Source organism: Anneissia japonica, unplaced genomic scaffold (genome assembly GCF_011630105.1).
Source record: "Anneissia japonica isolate Jap-2015-1 unplaced genomic scaffold, ASM1163010v1 scaffold3474_len973312_cov172, whole genome shotgun sequence".
Taxonomy (NCBI): domain Eukaryota; kingdom Metazoa; phylum Echinodermata; class Crinoidea; order Comatulida; family Comatulidae; genus Anneissia; species Anneissia japonica.
Genome location: NW_022747780.1, coordinates 767480 through 786179, shown reverse-complemented (window position 1 = coordinate 786179; position 18700 = coordinate 767480). Strand labels below are relative to the sequence as shown.

At 32.6% G+C, this 18700-nt stretch overlaps 1 long non-coding RNA gene across 1 annotated transcript in view; it reads right to left on the bottom strand.

Annotated features, from left to right (window-relative positions):
* The window catches only part of LOC117120623, a 29751-nt gene extending 11373 nt beyond the window's left edge, over positions 1 to 18378 (bottom strand). The window contains exons 1-3 of the long non-coding RNA XR_004447388.1: positions 18216 to 18378; positions 13527 to 13764; positions 9179 to 9290 (exon numbers count right to left, since the gene is read on the bottom strand). This is a non-coding gene — a long non-coding RNA (uncharacterized LOC117120623). The remainder of the gene's footprint in view (positions 1 to 9178; positions 9291 to 13526; positions 13765 to 18215) is intronic.
* Between the last annotated feature and the right edge of the window lie 322 nt (positions 18379 to 18700).

Here is an 18700-nt window from a genome sequence, read left to right as displayed (position 1 = left end):
TTATTTTAGGCACTTTGGGTACTTTATACTGAGGAAGGAACATTCAGTACAGAATAAATTTTGAATTCAGTTTGTTTGGCCTTTGATACCAATTACTACTAATATAAATGGTATCAGCACCTGGTAGGATAGCCTGCTCCTGCGCTAAATACCAGCTACAACACTTAACGCATGTGGACCCAATGATCAGGGAAAATAATTGCCCTTTATAATATAACCTCAAGGATAAGGTGCATCATAGGTTGGATTCGGACGTAAACTCAATTACATGGGTAATCTACTATATAGCCTCGGGATGTGATGGTCGTTCGGACGAGTAAAATAACAATCCATTTACCCATTAATTTGACGGAAGTTACGTATTTTACAAGCTTTTGCAAGGTCAGAATTCTGAATAGTTCGTGACCTGATTGACGAGCCCGTGTCAAATTAGCAATGTTTTCGCGGCAATTTCAATACTTCATACACGAATTTACGCTATTTCTGCTTACTTTTTATAAAATTTACTCATTTCCTTACGATTATCCTTACAAATTGATGCCGAATTATGATTAACCCAGCCGACCTAACCATCCTGACAACTTTTATATTGCTTCTCGACGACGGATTCGATCTAAACCAAGCTTTTCGACGAAGAAAGTACAGCAATGACGAAGACAACGACCAGCGTGGAAAGAAAGCTTGGGCAACAACGCGAAGAATCATGCAGTCCAGTGCACTCTGACCCGGCATTGTTTACAAATCTGAAGGGTCAACTTGTGACCTGGGCCTTGTTACAAGTGATTAATTACACCTTGAGGCAAGGTGTAATTGAAATATCCAGTAAAAAAGGTGGGTTTTTGGGCCAGATGTTTTTCGAATTTTCTATACCCAGGGGCATTATTTAATTGCCGCACGCGACCACTCAGCTGGTGGTGCCCAGTTAAATTTTACTCGTCCGAATCGGCCCATAAAGGCCCGTACCATTATCAGATTTTTTTGGGCAAGCCTAAATTAGGATTGCCCAAATAAATTCAAATTGTGTTCATCTAAGCAGATAATTTATTACTAAATAGCCTAAATCTATTTACAATAAATACCATTTAAATTGTTAAATTTTGAATATTTTCTAAATTATTTATTCTTAAGTTTGTCCATGAATTAAGAGAAAATTATTATTGTTGTAAAATTCATTGGGCTTGATTATTTATTATATTTATTAAATTATTATATTTATGAGGATTTTAAAAACTTTGCTGTTGCTATTTAGAAAATGAATAAATTATTAAATTATAATTAATAATTTATTTTATTCCCCCTAAATGTATATTTTAATTATCCTGTTTTAACTAGGGCATATAACACATATTTATTATTTTATTATAATATTTTCCAAGTTAAACTGTGAGTAATAAAAAAAAAAAAATTCATTCATTTTGATGATAATGATAAATATCATTATCATCTCTGTAATATTACAATTACAGAGATAGACTAGTTTTTTGTTAGGTAATAAAGCCTTGAGCACTTACAGTGGATATGCGCGCTATACAAATCATTATTATTATCTTCGCCATGAGATATATGTTTTCAGTCATGTAAAACTTGTGTGCGGGGGTGTGGGTGTGTGTGTGTGTGTGTGTGTGTATAACATCTTCGTGTTTTGCATGTTCTTTTTGTGTGTGCGACATATCTTAAGAAAAGACTGCACAGACATAATTGAAAATAACATGGAGTGAGGTATAACTCAATGAAGAAATGATTAAATTTTGGTGATTGTCCAGAGTAGGGTCAGGGGTGGCGCCAGGACCTGCCCGACGGATGGGCTAAAGGCCCCGACGGGGGCTAGCGGAGTGAATCAAGTCTCACTTGGCTGGGGCCAAGGGGGCTGCCTAGGGGCCCCCGGTGGGGGATGAATTATGGCGAATTTTTATTACTTATTTGATAGGCACCGAGTTACTATAATATGACTTCATGTAGGCTATGCTTTCTAATGTTGACATCAGCTTCCAAAACCAAAACACTTGAATAAAGCAAGAAACAAAGAGTATGCAATGTAACCATCTAATATATTTTCAAATCCTCTAGCTATAGCTCCCCAGCCCCTCTGGCACCACCCCTGAGTAGGGTGTGGATGTGAGGACCAATTAAAGGATTTTAGAGCAAACGTTCTACACAAGATATTTTAAAAACTAATCAACAGAATATGAATGAAAGTTTAACCAAGTTACAAGGAAGATATTATTATGTGTTGAAGATGATCCAAATTTGGGAGTGAATTTGAGTCTCATTTAAAATGTCCAAGACCTAAACATCTCTAAGAATAATCAATGGATCTAAATTTCACTTTCCACAATAATTTGTCATGTTTCGATGAAAAAACATTTTAATTTTGGGGACCATCCGGAGTACAGTGTGGATATGAGGACAATTAAAAAAATAGGTTTACCATATACCGTAGGCAGAAACAATAGATAATGAATATTTAAAAATTAGTACTATTACAGTAAAGGTATACAGCGTTTTATACAGTCATTTTCACAATAAAGGGTGCACCTTTGCATTTTGAACAATTTGCTCAGTAGTGCTCTTGCAGGTTGATCTATGTGTAATAATTGATTGATTTATTTATTATTTTGCATTTATAAAGCGCTTTTTCAAAAGGATCAAAGCGCTGTACATATCAAAGTTCAAAATATATATTTCTATATATACAGAAATCTTAAAACTACTGTTAAAAGATACAAAACTACTTACTAGGAAACAGATACGTTTTAAGTTGTTTTTTAAAAATTTTAACACTGGGAGCCTGGCAGATCTCATAAGGAGTGCTATTCCATAGACATGGTCCAATAACAGAAAATGCACTATCACCAAATGAGGTCTTGGAGACACGTGTACTTTATTTATACTATATTTATATTCCTTAATTCCATTTTGGATGTAACAGTTGATAACTGAACTTAAAATTGATGACAAAACTTAATTGATCCCTCCCAGGGCTTCAAAGGAATTATTTTTAAACTTAACTTTAATAGAGTCAATTTCCGTTAACTGTTTTGAAGTCTCCGAAACAAACTTTTCAGCCACCCTGAATGAACTAAATTACTAATTCTATTTATCAAAATGTTGCAAGTTGACCTACAAGTCACTATAGTAGAGATATGCCATGTGATTTGGAAAATGGAGACAATATGTACTTTCCGTTAACACTTGAAGCCTCCGAAATGCATTGAAGCCTCCAAAACACTAATAACGTAAATAGCATTTTTAACATCTAGACTGATGTGTATCATCCTGAATCTGCATTAGAATTATAAGCTGAGTTGTGGAGAACATTAAAAAACTATACCTAGCTAATTATTAAGTTAATCTTTTTAAAGAATTACCTGTAAAGTTAAAAAAATTTTTCGGGGGCTTCAAACACTTGTTAACACCATATTTTCTATTGCTTTTATTTTTAGAGTTAGGAATATTTTTATAATTTTATGCTATGTTTGGTTTTGATCTACTAAATTTATAGGAATCAATTTTAAGTTCTGGATGGTTTGTTTTATTGATATACATGTAACTAGTAATACTGATTGCATTCAGAAACCCAATTAGTATTTATTGTTTTCTAACTCTTGACACTGCAAGAGTAATTTATCAAATGATAAAATAGTATTGCACACATACTTGGTTTAGGCTTGAAAACAATTCAGGATATAAACCATCTACATCTTTAAGTAAAATTTCTCAATACATTGACAAATTATTATGGAACTTTTAAATGATTTTCTGAATTGTTTTGGGGGCTTCCTTTTATGTTAAACAACAGGTATTTTTTTAATAAAACACCTAGTCACCAACCCCTTATAATGTAATTTGACAGACCATGTAAATCAGAATGGTCTGCAATAAAATCACAAATCCTTGATAAACAAGCAGTTTACAGCACCCTCTCAATATATTGGAATAATTTATTCTGTCATTCAAAATCTACACCCTACCACTAATCTACATTATTATTTATATAATTTTCAGTACAATTCAAAGCCACTATTCTTTTTTGTATTGTACTTTCTTCCTATTTTTTCATGTACAATACAATAAATGCAGGGCCTACAATAATTAATGATATAGTACTAACATTATATATAACTCACGAAAGCCACCTTTCATGAGGCTCTGAGAACTGGTGTGGGTCTAGATATTTGCCGGAGGGTTGTCCAAAAAGAAAAAAGGTTGTCCAAAAAGAAAAAAGGCACTTGTATAAATGACAATATTTTAAATGATGTGAGGAACCATCTTCTGTCTTGTCACCCTCCCACTGTTTGAGAGACTTGAAAGCCAAAAATAATATTAGATTAGCCTGAAAACTATTCTCCTATATATAAATGAATACCCCACTCCCCGCCAAAAAAGAAAAATATAAAAAACCTGCTGGCAATTATTAGTATACAGTAATTATATATCATTTTCCCTATTACTGTACAGAAAGCACTCTGACATCTTGGGTGGAGGGGGGGACATTGTTGACCATCACCACTGCCCAGGAGTATTATATTTCTTTTCATTTAATTTCTTTTTTTAAAGATACCGGAAAGATAAAATTGGATTGTACAGTACTTTGTTAAATTTGTGATAGATGTAAACATTCCTTATTTGTCAATGTATTAAAATTATTTTAGTAATATGGTCAATTTATATATATTATTCTGTTACACTGAAGCGGTACATTCTACTTACCTAAAATACTAAATATTATACTAAATATCTGCTCCTTCCACTACACTGTACTAACAAAATTTGAATTTAATGAATTCTCACATGTGTTGCTTTTGTAGTGTGGTAAGTCCTCGTCTAATATTTTTTAGATTAGTGTTAGTGTAAAATGTTTCTATACGATATTTTAATGGACATTAGGAAAATGTCTTCAATAATGTTAAGACACCTAAAAGATTGGTGCTATGATATAGGCCTATTCAAGAACTGTGCGCAAGTATGAATGGAAAATCATCACAAAATTTGGTCTTTAATCAAATTAGGATATGATAATACTAATAATTATAAATATATAAATCATATATAAATGATATGATAAATATAAATCATAACAAATATTTACATAGCACCAATTCAAAATTTATCTAGCACTAAAAAGTGAGGAAATATGGAAAGTTTAACATTCCTGTAAATATTAAATAAGTTGATTTTTCAAAAGCAAATTAGGCGAACTATATATTACAACAGTGAATTTGAATTTTATATAATTCAACTTGTAAATAAAAGTAAACGTGAACATACTGTTGCACTGTATTCCTTACATTAATAAGATTAACAATTCAAGTTTATAATCAATTTCGTATAAGCCCAATTGAGTTTTAAACTAGAAAACCCTTTCCAAAAAGGTACACTTTCTTCATCAAAACACTTCTACGAATGGAATGACCTGTTTGAAGCACATACTCCTGTAGACTAAATCTAGTACCATTACGTTTTTATACTGGAAATCTACTCGTATTGCATATTGGGCATTTATAAATGTGCAATCCTTATAGAATCTCATTGTTAGATGTTTAACTATTGTAATATTTACTACTAAAAATAATAAAAGATTATATAGTATTGTATAATATATTTTGCAAGAGAGGGGGTTTTCCATCCAGTCTAAACCTAATTTCATGGCTCGATCTCCACCCTTATTAACCCACACTTCCATCCTTAAAATCAACTCTTATTATTTAGAGTAGGGCCTTAAAAAATGAGGGGTTTTCTATCACTTAGCCCACATGTGATTCAGAGTTTACCAATGTTATCACCCACACCACCCTTTTCTTTGAAATGTTAAAATGTCTATCACCCCCACCCTAGTTTTATACAGTGACAACCTTGTAAGTTGGTTTAGTTCGGAAATAATTGTTAAGTTTGGTATTAGACAGTATTAAAGTATAACTATTAAATATAACTGTATGTTAACATGTTTTCAAGTCTCCGAAACATGTGTCATTATTAACTTGAAACCTCCAAATTAGTTTCATGAGCTTCAACTTTGATACAACAAAATCAATTTAATTGAAATACATTTTGAATTTTACTCTTAATACCGTATATTCCAGTGTATAAGCCACAAATTTTATACGCGATTCCACCCCCCACCCCCCTTGAAGTTTGGGGTGCGACCTATATACCGGTCATTAACCAAGTTCAGATCGCGAGCCGCAGCGAAAATCAGCCTAATTAGCCTAATACTGACTGTTATTTTAGTCAACATAATAATAGAATGATTGTTTAAAATAGATAAATATACTCAATAAGTGTTTTATTTTATTAAACTTAAACTAAACTGATTTTGAAAATTTAACGTAGCACGACCGTCTAGCAAAAAATGGGGATTTCTCTAGGGCCGGCTGCCTAGAGCAAGAATACGTTGTTAACATGGCGGTAGCCAGCAATTTACATGCATTTTTGCCGAAAAAGATGAAATTTCTTTATGTGAACATTTATAAATAATATCAATGTTTCAAAATAATTAAAAACTTAACCTTATGGGAACGGTTTGGAGCTTAAAAATAGGTGCGGCTTATACACAGGTGACACAAAAAATTGTGATATTCGTGTCCTAATTTGTTGGGGGGGGGGGGCGGCTTATACACAGGTGCGGCTTATACACCAGAATATACGGTATATATTTCCATAGAATGACAACCCAATATGGGTTGCTAATGTTAACTACTAAACATAAGACAGGACGCATTGGTACAGTAAGGGTACAGTACTTCGTTGACGTTGTAACCAATGTAAAACAATTTTCAAACGAATACAGTATGTTAAATAAATTACATTTAGACTTTTTATTAATAATACAGTTTGGGTTTTCAAAAAATTGTTATCTGAATAATGAGCTTATCATGTTAACATTTTTGAATCCTCCGAAACCTATGTTATTGTTAACTGAAATCTCCGAAACGTGTTATCCTGAAAATTACATCTCTGGTATAATGAATGCGCAATTTCTTTAGAATTTGCATTGGTAAGTAACCCTAACTAAAGGTTATCTGTACACTATGTTTTACTTCACATCCGCTTTTGCAATAGGTAAATGAACCTAAAAAAAGTTATTTTAGTATAATTTTTCATGTTATATGGGGAATTACATTAAAATATTGAAAGACCAATTCAGTTTGACAAAGAAAAAATGTTTAGTCTATGAACTACATTATAATGACAATGAAAAATGTTAATTAAAATGTTTTTGCTCTGCACATGATATCAGTTGAGCAATGCAAATCTAATGTAGTTTTTGCTCAAAGTGATCATATTTATTAGGTTTAGCATAGCATTAGTCAAGTTTTTAATGTAGATTAAGCTCCAAAATGACATTTTAAAAATAATTTGGACATTTCTACATATGATTTTTGTAGAAATGTATATGGAAACCTATTTTGAAATTTCGACCCCTGTTGGAAAAAGTTACACCCCTTACTGTGAAAATGACCATTATACTTAACTTCACATTTTCAGAACTGATTGGGAATATTTTTAATGGATCTTTACATTTAAACATGTGACGCTAAAAACCAAATCCTCATATTTCTATTTGCATAATATTTTCATTTCAACACCAATACATGGCAGGTATTTTTTTGGTCAGCTATAAGAGTAAAACGTGCCAGGGTGTTAAGCCAGGGAATAGGCAGGTGTACAACTGACACAATGAAAAGCGTTCGAAAAATGCTTTAATTTTGATGTCGATATAGGACCATTCAAAGCAAAACGTCCCAGATCAGATATCTCAAAGCGAATCAACTGATCTGAATGAAAATTTTGTGTTAGTGTATTTTAAGTAGATGGTGGTTAAAAATTAAAAACATATTTTTGAGGATTTATTTTATAGAAAGAGATTGGTGGTGGGCAGGATGCTCTCTACTGAGCGCTGTTGTTATTATTATTATCTTTTCTCAGCAGTAGCTGGAAAAGCCATTGTTTTTGTTTTGATTTTTTTCCCTATCTTTTACCATGCTTGAAACTTATCCATGATTTGTCGAAGCATAAACCATACATCAAGGATGTGCCTCCTAATATTTAGTGTCAATCTAAAGTGGGGTGTGGATGTGAGGACCAATTAATGTGATTTAAGGGCAATCAATCTACACCAGATACTTCAAAAACGGGTCAATTGATCTTTGAAAGAAACTTTCGGGAAAGTAACCAAGTAACAAGGAAGAAATTATGTGTTGGGAGATTGATCTAGGTTAGGGTGTAAATTTGAGGGTCATTTAAATTTGTCAGGTCCCAGACCTACAGTAAATATCAATGGGTATGATTGAAACTTTGTATAACAGTTTGTCAAGGTCTAGTAAAGAAATGATTAAATGTTTGTGACAATCCAGAGCAGGGTGTGGATATGTGGACCATTCAAATGAAAACATCCCAGACCAAATATTTCACACTAATGGATCAACTCATTTAAATGAAACTTTCGGGAAAGATAAAATGAAGATATTATTATGTGTTGGGGACGATCCAGGTTAGGGTGTAAATTTAAGGGTTATTTAATTGCTTACATCCCAGATATAATTGGATGAAAATGAAACTTTGCAGAATAGTTTTTCATGGTCAAATAAAGAAATAATCAAATTTTAGTGACGATCCGTAGTAGGGTATGGATATGAGGAACATTCAAAGGAAAAAGTCCCAGACCAGATATTTCTAAAACGGATCAATCTGAACGAAACATATGGGAAAATTTAACAAAATTATAAGGAAGAAATTATGTGTTGGGCATGATCCAGTTTATGGTGTAAATGTGAGGGTCATTTAAATTTCTGATGTCCCAAACATAAATATCTCTCAAAAGTTGTTAATGGGTCTATATGTTCACTTTCTGTAATTGTTTGTCAAGGTCAATACTTATTAGAAAACCACTCTATATAGTTTTGTTCATTGTTTTGTCATATTAATGACATAAATTTAAAAATAATATCATTATTTTGATCTCTCCAATTGTATCACCCTGTTATTTATATTAATTTCAATTAAAAACTTATTTCATGTAAAATTTTATTTTAATTTATTTTAAAATAATTTAATTAGGGTTTTTGTGTTGTAATATTGAAATTGTAATGTTGATTCTTAGTGATGAATCAGGTCGAACGTTATTACACAAAGCTTTTACAACAGACAAGAAATTCATAAGAACAAGTTTTTCACTCACCATTCAGCAGAATTAACGAGCGCAAAACAAGAAAGCAACATTATAGTCAGTGAGATGAGCAGGATGATTCCACCGGTTTGCTGAAATCTTTCAGCCTTCTACAAAATTTTTGCTGAAATAAAATACATACATTTATTTAAAAACCAGAATTAGGAAAAGAAAAGCAACATTTATATTTACAAACATTAAATGTAAATTTTAATTCTACAATAATACTTGTCCATACAGTAGCAAATAAAAACATTATTTTAATATTATTATTACCATCATCATTATTTACTTCCAACATTAGGTCAAATAATGAAATTTTAATGTTAATCATTAATGTAATTATTTTAAGAACAAGAATCACATAAATGTATTTGACATTAATATACTGTATATTTAGCCGCGATCGCCAAATTATTCCAGAAGACAAATCTGTGTTCAGACGTGCTTTCTTTTAATCTACCAAAACGCGTCTAAAAACGCCGTTTGAATAGTGCATCGTTTGGACGCCGATATTCCGTTTTGGCTTTTGCTACTCCCCTTTAACTATGGCTGGTTGAATACACCGTAAAACGTATTATTATTACTTATTATTATTAATATTATTATAGACAACTCTCTAAAATGAATCATAATAGTTTTAATATTTTTAAGTACAAAATTGAGAAAGGTCTTGAGTAAGTGATTTTGATGTTTTCCGTCTTTCTTGTGTTTTACGTATTCCATTCTGTAAGCGGCGGGCTCCCCACTGTTGAATGTGAATTAAAATAAAATGAAAATAAAATACGCCTGTCTACGCGCCGCTATACCCAAGTACGGATTTGTTTACCTGCTAGCGAACTCTCTTTGTACGCCACCTATGTGTGCAAGAACTGACAGAAGTAAGTAAACTCAGGGAGGTCCCTGGTCAATGCTAAAAAAATAGTTGGATACTGGGACGTTGTTCTAGTACCTTGCATAGGTGAGACTATCGTAATATTCAGTGATTTTACAAATTGATGAGCAAATATAACGTTAAAAAATCTGAATTTTTAGTTATTTCCTATGTAGTCGCATGCCACCATCATGTTTTAAGAAGAGCAATCACCCTCCTGTGCAGCTGTGGTAACATCCAGCACAGCAATTAATTGCTCCCCTTGCCATTGAGGGGGATCACATGCTAAGACCCATGCCTCCGAAAATGTTGTCCGTGATCAAATGGATGAAATTTTGCATTATACTAAGCTAAATTATATTTACATTTTATAAAACAACATTTATTAATTGAATTTACGTGAATTTCATGCGAAACACATATTTTTTATGCCGAATTTCCCCTGGAAATTTCAACTTGTGAATTCCATAAAAACGGGTAAGGCTAAACCATTGTCTACACAGTAAAGGTTTTACTGACAACTCGCGATAATACTGTAATTTATTTATTTATTCAACTTAACATACACTTTTGTTTCAGCGGCACACACAAATCTGGTGCGATCAATGTATAAAAGAGAGAAAGAAAAACAACTAAAAATAAGTAAATTTGTAATAAAAAAACGTTTTTGCAGTGTTCTCCCCAGGATTTTTTTAAGGTGTAATGGGAATATGCGCGGCGACACCTCATTCGGCGCATATTTCACGATGCCGCAGTTGTAATAATCCTGCTTTAAGGTCATAAAATTATTAGGCCCAATAAAAAAAAATTTGTTACTTTATTACTCTACAAAAAAAAAAAAAAAAAAAAATCAAAAATCAATTTTTATTTATTTTTTAAAAATATTTTTTTCATTTTTTAAAATAAAATTTGAAAAAAAAACTCGGCCTTCCCTTCTTCATCACTTTTCCACCATAGATAGGGTGATAAACTAATAAAAATGTATAGGGCCTCCCAAGCCAGAAGATTACATTAATTTTTTTTAAGGTATTTTATTTTTAAAATTGTAATAATAATTAATAATAAAATGTTATTTACATAGCAAAGTATATGCACTTGACACTGTGACTTGTATTTTTTAAAATAAATGTGTTGATTTTTGGAATTTAAATTTATAAGTAGAATTATTTATTGGTTTACCGGTAAATGAAATTTTCCATTTAGTTGTGTATGTTTTCATTTTGTTATAGTTTATTTTCTATACTTTAAATTATAAGCTATTGTACAAAAAAAAAAACTTGACAGGTAACACGCTAGGCCTAGGTATCTCTTGAAACGATCTCAAACTCTGCTCAAACCGCCAAAGAGATACCTATCAGAAGCTTGCCATACCATGACAATAGACAGAGAGATACCACAGCCAAACACAGTGTATGGTGAGCCTTTTTGACATAGCAAATTTGCATGTACTAGACTACTATTAAATACATTAATAATTAATTAAAAAAATAAAACAACAAATAATAAACATTATATTGTGTAGAAATTTATCTATTACCACGTAGACATAATAATTTAGATATAAAAAGCAAGTTTTAAGAAAAAAATTACGCACGAGGGGAGAAAGCCACATGGTCGACCTTTCACCTAGTGCCACTGGTGCGTGATTGTTTTTGGTTTTTTGGATGAGGGCCAACTTTCACTGCCTAGACTTCAGAATGTCTGAAGTTGTTGATGTTTATTTAGAAATAGTATACAATTAATAAACTGTGTTTTAAAATGTTAAATAGAAAGAGTGATGTAGGCACAATGAATGTAGGTAAAATTGTTTTCTGAATGAAGCTGTAACGGTACCATTACAGCTTATTGCCCTGCGGAGAACACCGATTATGACAAGTATGACAATTTTATATTTAGGCCAGAATGTAACGCCGACTATACCATGGCACTTAAAGTATATTTGAAGTATGTTTGTGATTTGTAATTCTAATGTACCCGCCCGCCATCACTTTATCAAAGAAAACGTCAGTGCTATATTTTTAGAGTCTCAACATGGTTCTATCTACAGAGCAGCGTACAAAGCGAATTCCAATCTAACTCGCTTAGCGCATTCCGCGCCCTGGACCTCCAGGCACGTTGTCATCATGTAATTTACAAATCTCATTTTATAGCTTCATATAAGCATAGAGAAAGTATAGTCACATGTACGTATAAGAAAGAATAGGAGCTGCATAATAACATTATTTGAACCGCCAGCATTTCTACACACTCGAGTGGGCCAGTTGGCCGTGCTAGTAGTAGTAGTAAACAATAGCGTCCCAACAAGCGTCCAAACAATTCACTGTCGTCCAGACGCAAGCCGTAATTCAAGCTTGTATCAAATGAATATTCATGTAGCATGGTAATTAGAATGGTAATTAGAATGGTTGATTTCTTAGACGCGTTCGTGATAGTGTGTTGACCTATACGCATTTTGCCGTCTGGAATAATTTGCCGATCGCGCCTAACTGTTAATGCAGAATTCTCAATTGCTTGCACATTATCTCCTTACGTTTTAGATGTAGTCACTGCACAATTAAAATACTCATACCAAGGACTTTTTTCTTTCCCATATTCCTGACTGTAAAATAAGGCCTGCATGGGCGAATAAATTGACCCTAGAAATCCGCCCACATATTTTGGAAAACAAAGGCTGTTTTCTACGCAATTTTTGTTGAAAATCAGGTATTGGCTTATAAGACAATATTTTTTTAATATCTTGTTTAGCTCATCTAATTTTTTTAGTGTTTAGCGGCGGGCAGGAGAAATACAAAAATATTATTTTTTAATTTAGCAAAATTATCCTGCCAAAAGTAACAGAGTAGAGGAGGGACAAAAAAAAACAAAAAACCAACATATAATTTCTTTTGTATTATTTCATATTCTAGACCACCCAGCCTTGCAAGCGAAACGAAACAGCAGTACATATCACTATCTAGACTCAACACAGATGCATTATTTGCCATAAAGCATACCATTCTAGGCTGTGATTGGTTTATACACACAATATGACCAATGACGAACACCCTTTCTTAAGAAACCCATCCCAATGGCAAGAGATATGATATAAAAACATACAATTTCACGGATTTCCCGACAATATTTTCGAAAAACTCTTTACATACTTTAAATTTCCCAAGCTTTTTCTTCTATATTATTACAAAATCAGCCTAATCGCGTCACAAATGAAGGCCCTGATAGAAATCGCTTCAAAAATGAAGGCCCTGATAGAAAAAGAAATGACTCAAAATCATAGTACAAGCCCTCTCCCTCAGGGAGTGGGCTAAAAATTGTAAAATCAAGGTGAACCTTGTACATAGTAGCAAATATGGACATTAACACTACCTGGTCTACACTGAAATATTTATTATGCATTCATGAAATGGATGGTTGTGATTAGATGGATTGTTTGTCAAGAAGGTTAATTATATATAAGTAACTTATGTGTTGGTCTGATTGTGGACTTACTTTAAAATGTTCCCTGGCCTATCCAAGCGGTGGAAGGCTACAAAGTGCGCGTGATTCGCTGTGGTGAAATGCACATTTACATGCTATCTAGAAGTTGTTCTTGTTGTGGTGTCATTTCAGCAGTTTCCAGATTTTTGTAGTTTCAAGTGTCTGACAATGAATATTCATTATCATAATACATCATTGTGATGAGACCATGGTCTCTTGAATTATGCAAATGAGTCAACTAGCAAACAGCCTGTAACACAAAAATGATATTAGATTTAACAAACAAATATTAAGACTTGCATTAATAATAAAAATGGTAAAAGTAAATGTGTAATATTAATTTAAATTAATTCTCCCTTAAATAACATTATTTCATAGGGTTTTTATTTATATATATTCAACACCAACATCAGTTGGATAAAACTTGACTATAAGACATCCCAATGTAATTCTCTTCAACCTTCTCGTACAGCATTCTGATAGTATGGTTAATTCCTCCATACTATCAGATTGAATTTTCATGATATTGGGTAAATATCATTTATAATGATACAGCATTCTGATAGCATGGATAATACCTCCATACTATCAAATTGAAGTTCCATGATATTGGGTAAACGTCATTTATGATGATGTATTGCACAAGTAAGAAGTTTTATAATACTGGGTAAATATAATTTATGATGAATATTTAAAACAAAAATTTTTTAACATTTATGAATAGTAATTTAGAAAACAAAATTGTGATTATTAACAATAATATTGTATGGATATACTGAGCTCATTCTAACCTTTGCTTTTGATAGTCAATTAGCAACATAAAAACAGTAATTTTAGGTGAATCCCACTTAGAACAATATGTTATTAGATGCCCACAATGAATATTCTGAAATTCATATCACTATTATTTTTTTATTGTTCAGTAACTTTTTTGCCTTTTTCTTAGCGGGGAGGAGGGCTATACCCCTGAATAATATGTACACCTGTATGATTTTAAAATCGCTCCCCAATAATACGTACACCTGTATGATTTTAAAATCGCTGAGGCCAGTATCCACAGGAATGACTATCTATAGACCATTTTCTAGAAATTTGAAATGAAAATTTCCGGCAACTACCATGGGGGACTTTCAGAGGCCTAGCATTTCGCTCTACATACTACTAACCATCATGGTTAAATCAACGATAAATCTAAATTACTAACGAGCACAAATACTTAAAATGGAAAAAAACATGAAATTTTTATAATTAAAAAAATTATAAGTATTAAAAAGCTACCGTATTTCAATATTTACATACGGTAATTAGCAAGATCGTATCTGTTGTCTACGGCTGCTATAGCAAAGGTGTAGCAGCGCTATCCGCTGCACAGTGGTCGATTTGCAATATAGACAGCTGCAGCTTAGGCTAGGCCACCGGAAGTCCCCTAGTGAGTTGCGAGACGTTGGCGGCGCTGTTTCAAAATATACCCGATAATATTGGGTATAAATTAATCAATATTATTACCTTTTAATTAGAGCATAGGCCCTACTAGGTCGGTGTTCGATCATTTCGGCCGCGCCAAATGTATGGAACGCCAAAGAGACCGCCAAATAAAAACAGCCGCCAATGAGAAGAACGCAGTCATACGACAGCTGGATACGTCAGTAACAAAGAGGAGAAAATATGTAAGCCTAGGCCTACAGTGAATAATTAAGAATCTATTTACCGGTATGTTGAGAAATGTTGAATAACATGAGAAAATATTTTACACATCTTGCGCCTTGTGTTTTATGTACAACTTTGATGACATGAATAATAAAATGCCCCGCCAATAATGATTTCGAATTTCATAATAAAATTATAGCTTTTTTTTTCAAATTTTTATTATGCCTGCTGCTGCTTTGAAATCTTCAAATTGTATATTTCTTCCTTAAGATTAGGCCTATATATTAATATTATATAAATTTAAAGCATTTAACCATCTCCTATATGTTTAATGTACAACATGATTTTCTAATTAAATACATTTGTGGCAAAGACAAGCTAAACCAGTCACTCGTCGCAAAAATCGATTTTGAGTTATTAATACAGTGTTAGAGAGTAAAATAATAGCTATAAAATGGTAAAAAAATCATTCTAATCCGACATATCCTTATGAAGTTACAAGCTTTTAAACATACAGCTGTTTAAAGAACAATATATGAAAAATCAGCCTTCAAAGTTTATGATTTCAGGCATTTCTCATGCAGAAACTATCATCAAATTCTTAAAAAGTGTTGTTTAAAAATTGAAAATTGGGAAAATAACGGCATAGAATGATGTATAGATATGTAAAGATTAGTTTAGTGCAATAAAATAGATTTTTAAAATTTGACATTCCAGCATGTTTTGGCCATTTTCTTTGAAACACGATTTGCGACGAGTGACTGGTTTGGCTTGTCTTTGCCACATTTGTTGATTTCGTTTGATGGTTGAGATGGTGACATGAATAAAAAGGGAAAATATTTACTGTATAATATACAACTTCATTTCGTTTGTTGATATGTTTGAATTTTTTATTTATTTTTCTTGCATGATGACATGTTATTCACGCAAAAAATATTTACTGTATAGTATACAACTTTGTTTCATCACTTGTTGATATATATAATATTTCTAATTATATACATTTAACCATCCCATTACTACACTGATTACCAATAAAACAAGATATAAAAAGATACATGGTGTTATATTTTTTATTTTACTATGTGTGAAAGAGGAAAACGAGGTAAGATAATATTTAAATAAAAACTGTTACTTTTAACTATGCTAACACTGTGGAACTAACTACCAAAATGCATCATAACATGAATAGCCTTACAAAAGAAGTAAACAGATGAAAAGCCACCATTGTTATCATATTCTTCTCGTTTGTATAAGAGTACTATTCAAATGAGTGTGCATTTTGGTAGTTAGTTCCACAGTTTAGTTAAAAGTAACAGTTTTTATTTTAATTATCTTTCCTCGTCTTTCTCTGTGGTTTTGGCGGTAATGCCAACCTTCCAGGTCGTCGTTGGTCCTTATGCACTGATTGTAGTAAAACTTTTCACACATTGTACAATAAAAAATATAACACCATGTATCTTTTATATCTTGTTTTATTGGTAAACCGTATAGTAATGGGATGGTTAAATGCTTTAAATGTAGAGTATATAATTAGAAAATCACGTTGTACATAAAACATATTGGAGATGGTTAAATTCTTTAAATTCATATAATATATAGGCCTAAGTAAGAAATATGCAATTATTTTTGGAGATTTCAAGGCAGCGGCGGGCGTAATAAAAATTTTTTTTAAAACTTTAATTTCTTTCTGAAATTCGAAATCATTATTGGCGGCACTATATTTTGTATTCATGTCATCAAAGTTGTACATAAAACACAAGGCGCAATTTGTGTAAAATTTTTTCTCGTTTTATTCACCAATGCTCAAAGGGCTCAACCAGTGACTTACGAAATAACTAACTGTATATTACTATGAATGACAAATCCTACATGTAGAGTATAAGCTATACATTTCATCTTTCATTTATTTATTCGACCATAAACTTTAAAAAGCACAAAAAAAACAAAAAAAAAAAACAAGAAACAACAAGACGATTTTTAACACTACAATTTTTGTTCATTTTCATCATGGAAGAAAAATAAATAAAAAATTAAAACATATCAACAAGTGAAGAAATATATATATGCTATACAGTAAATATTTTTGCGTGAATCACGCAAGAAAAATAAATCTAAAATTCAAACATATCAACAAACGAATTGAGGTTGTATACTATACAGTAAATATTTTCCCTTTTAATTCATGTCACTGTCTTAACCATCAAACGAAATCAACAAATGTATTTAATTAAAAAATCATGTTGTACGTAAAACATATCGGAGATGGTTACACTTTGAATTTATATAATATATAAGGGACAGCTGTTGTGTATTTGGTGGCCTCTTTGGCGTTCCATACATTTGGCGCGGTGGCCGAAATGATTGGCGGCCGAAATGATCGAACCAGTGGTGGCGCCAGACGGTGGGCTGGGGGCTATAGACCCCCGTCGGGGAAGCATAGCCCCCCCCCCATCGGGGAAGCATATTCCCCTTTGGGGAAGACGATAAATTTTGTCGGGGAACAAACAAATAAAAAAAAATATTTACAGGTAACATTTGTTTAGCCACCATATTATTTGTGTTAACTTTTCATCACGACAACAACAATAACAATTAATAATAATAATAATAATAATAATAATAATAATAATAATAATTCAATAAGACTATTAAAAATAATTTGCGTTCTGTTATGACAAAGGCTCCACCACTGGATCGAACACCATTATTATTTGCCTACGCTTACGCTTCCGCATCCTGCAACAACCACACTTCACAAGTCTACTAACGGAACTCTATTGGCGCGCCATATTTTTTATTGCTAAACATCTGGCGGCCGAAATGATCTGAGACCCTGGCGCCGCCACTGCTTCCCATGCCTTGTGAACCTAGGCCGAACAAGTCCAGTACTGACTGGCCGGCCAGAATGCTTCTGTTCCCAGTCTGGTTCAGCTTAGTTCTAGCCTAGCCTAGGCCCTAGGACTGCAGCAACAACTGTAATTTTTTAATGTGTTGAAGTCTACTTACAGATTGTTCAGCATGTAATTTTTTAATGTGTTGAAGTCTACTTACAGATTGTTCAGCAAATCTTGTAGTAAAGATTGCCTTCCTTGTCCAAAAAAGTCATAAATAGAGTGGTAGCAACAACTAAAGAGATATTCTACTGTGGTTTTCAGAGAAAAAACAGAAAGCACATGTTCTTCCTGCGAGCGCCCTCATAGTCTGGGTGCAGTAGGAACAGGTGGTAGTCTGCTAGCTAAATACAACGGGTTCAGCCGAGGGGGCGTGTCTTCGTATGTTGACGTCATGGAAAGCTTCAGCTGGGCCTATGTTTTGTATTAATTTCCTCGACAAACTATATATGGGATTGTGTGCAGGCCAAAACTATGATTTTAAAGGCATCGAATTACGATAATATACATCCGGGTACGTAAGCCTTCTAACTTTAGATACATTAATATAACTTATACAATTTGTATTTATTATTTTTATTTATTCAGGTATGAAAGTCACATAAAATTACAAACAGCAGCTGAAAGCTGAAATGGTTGTATTAA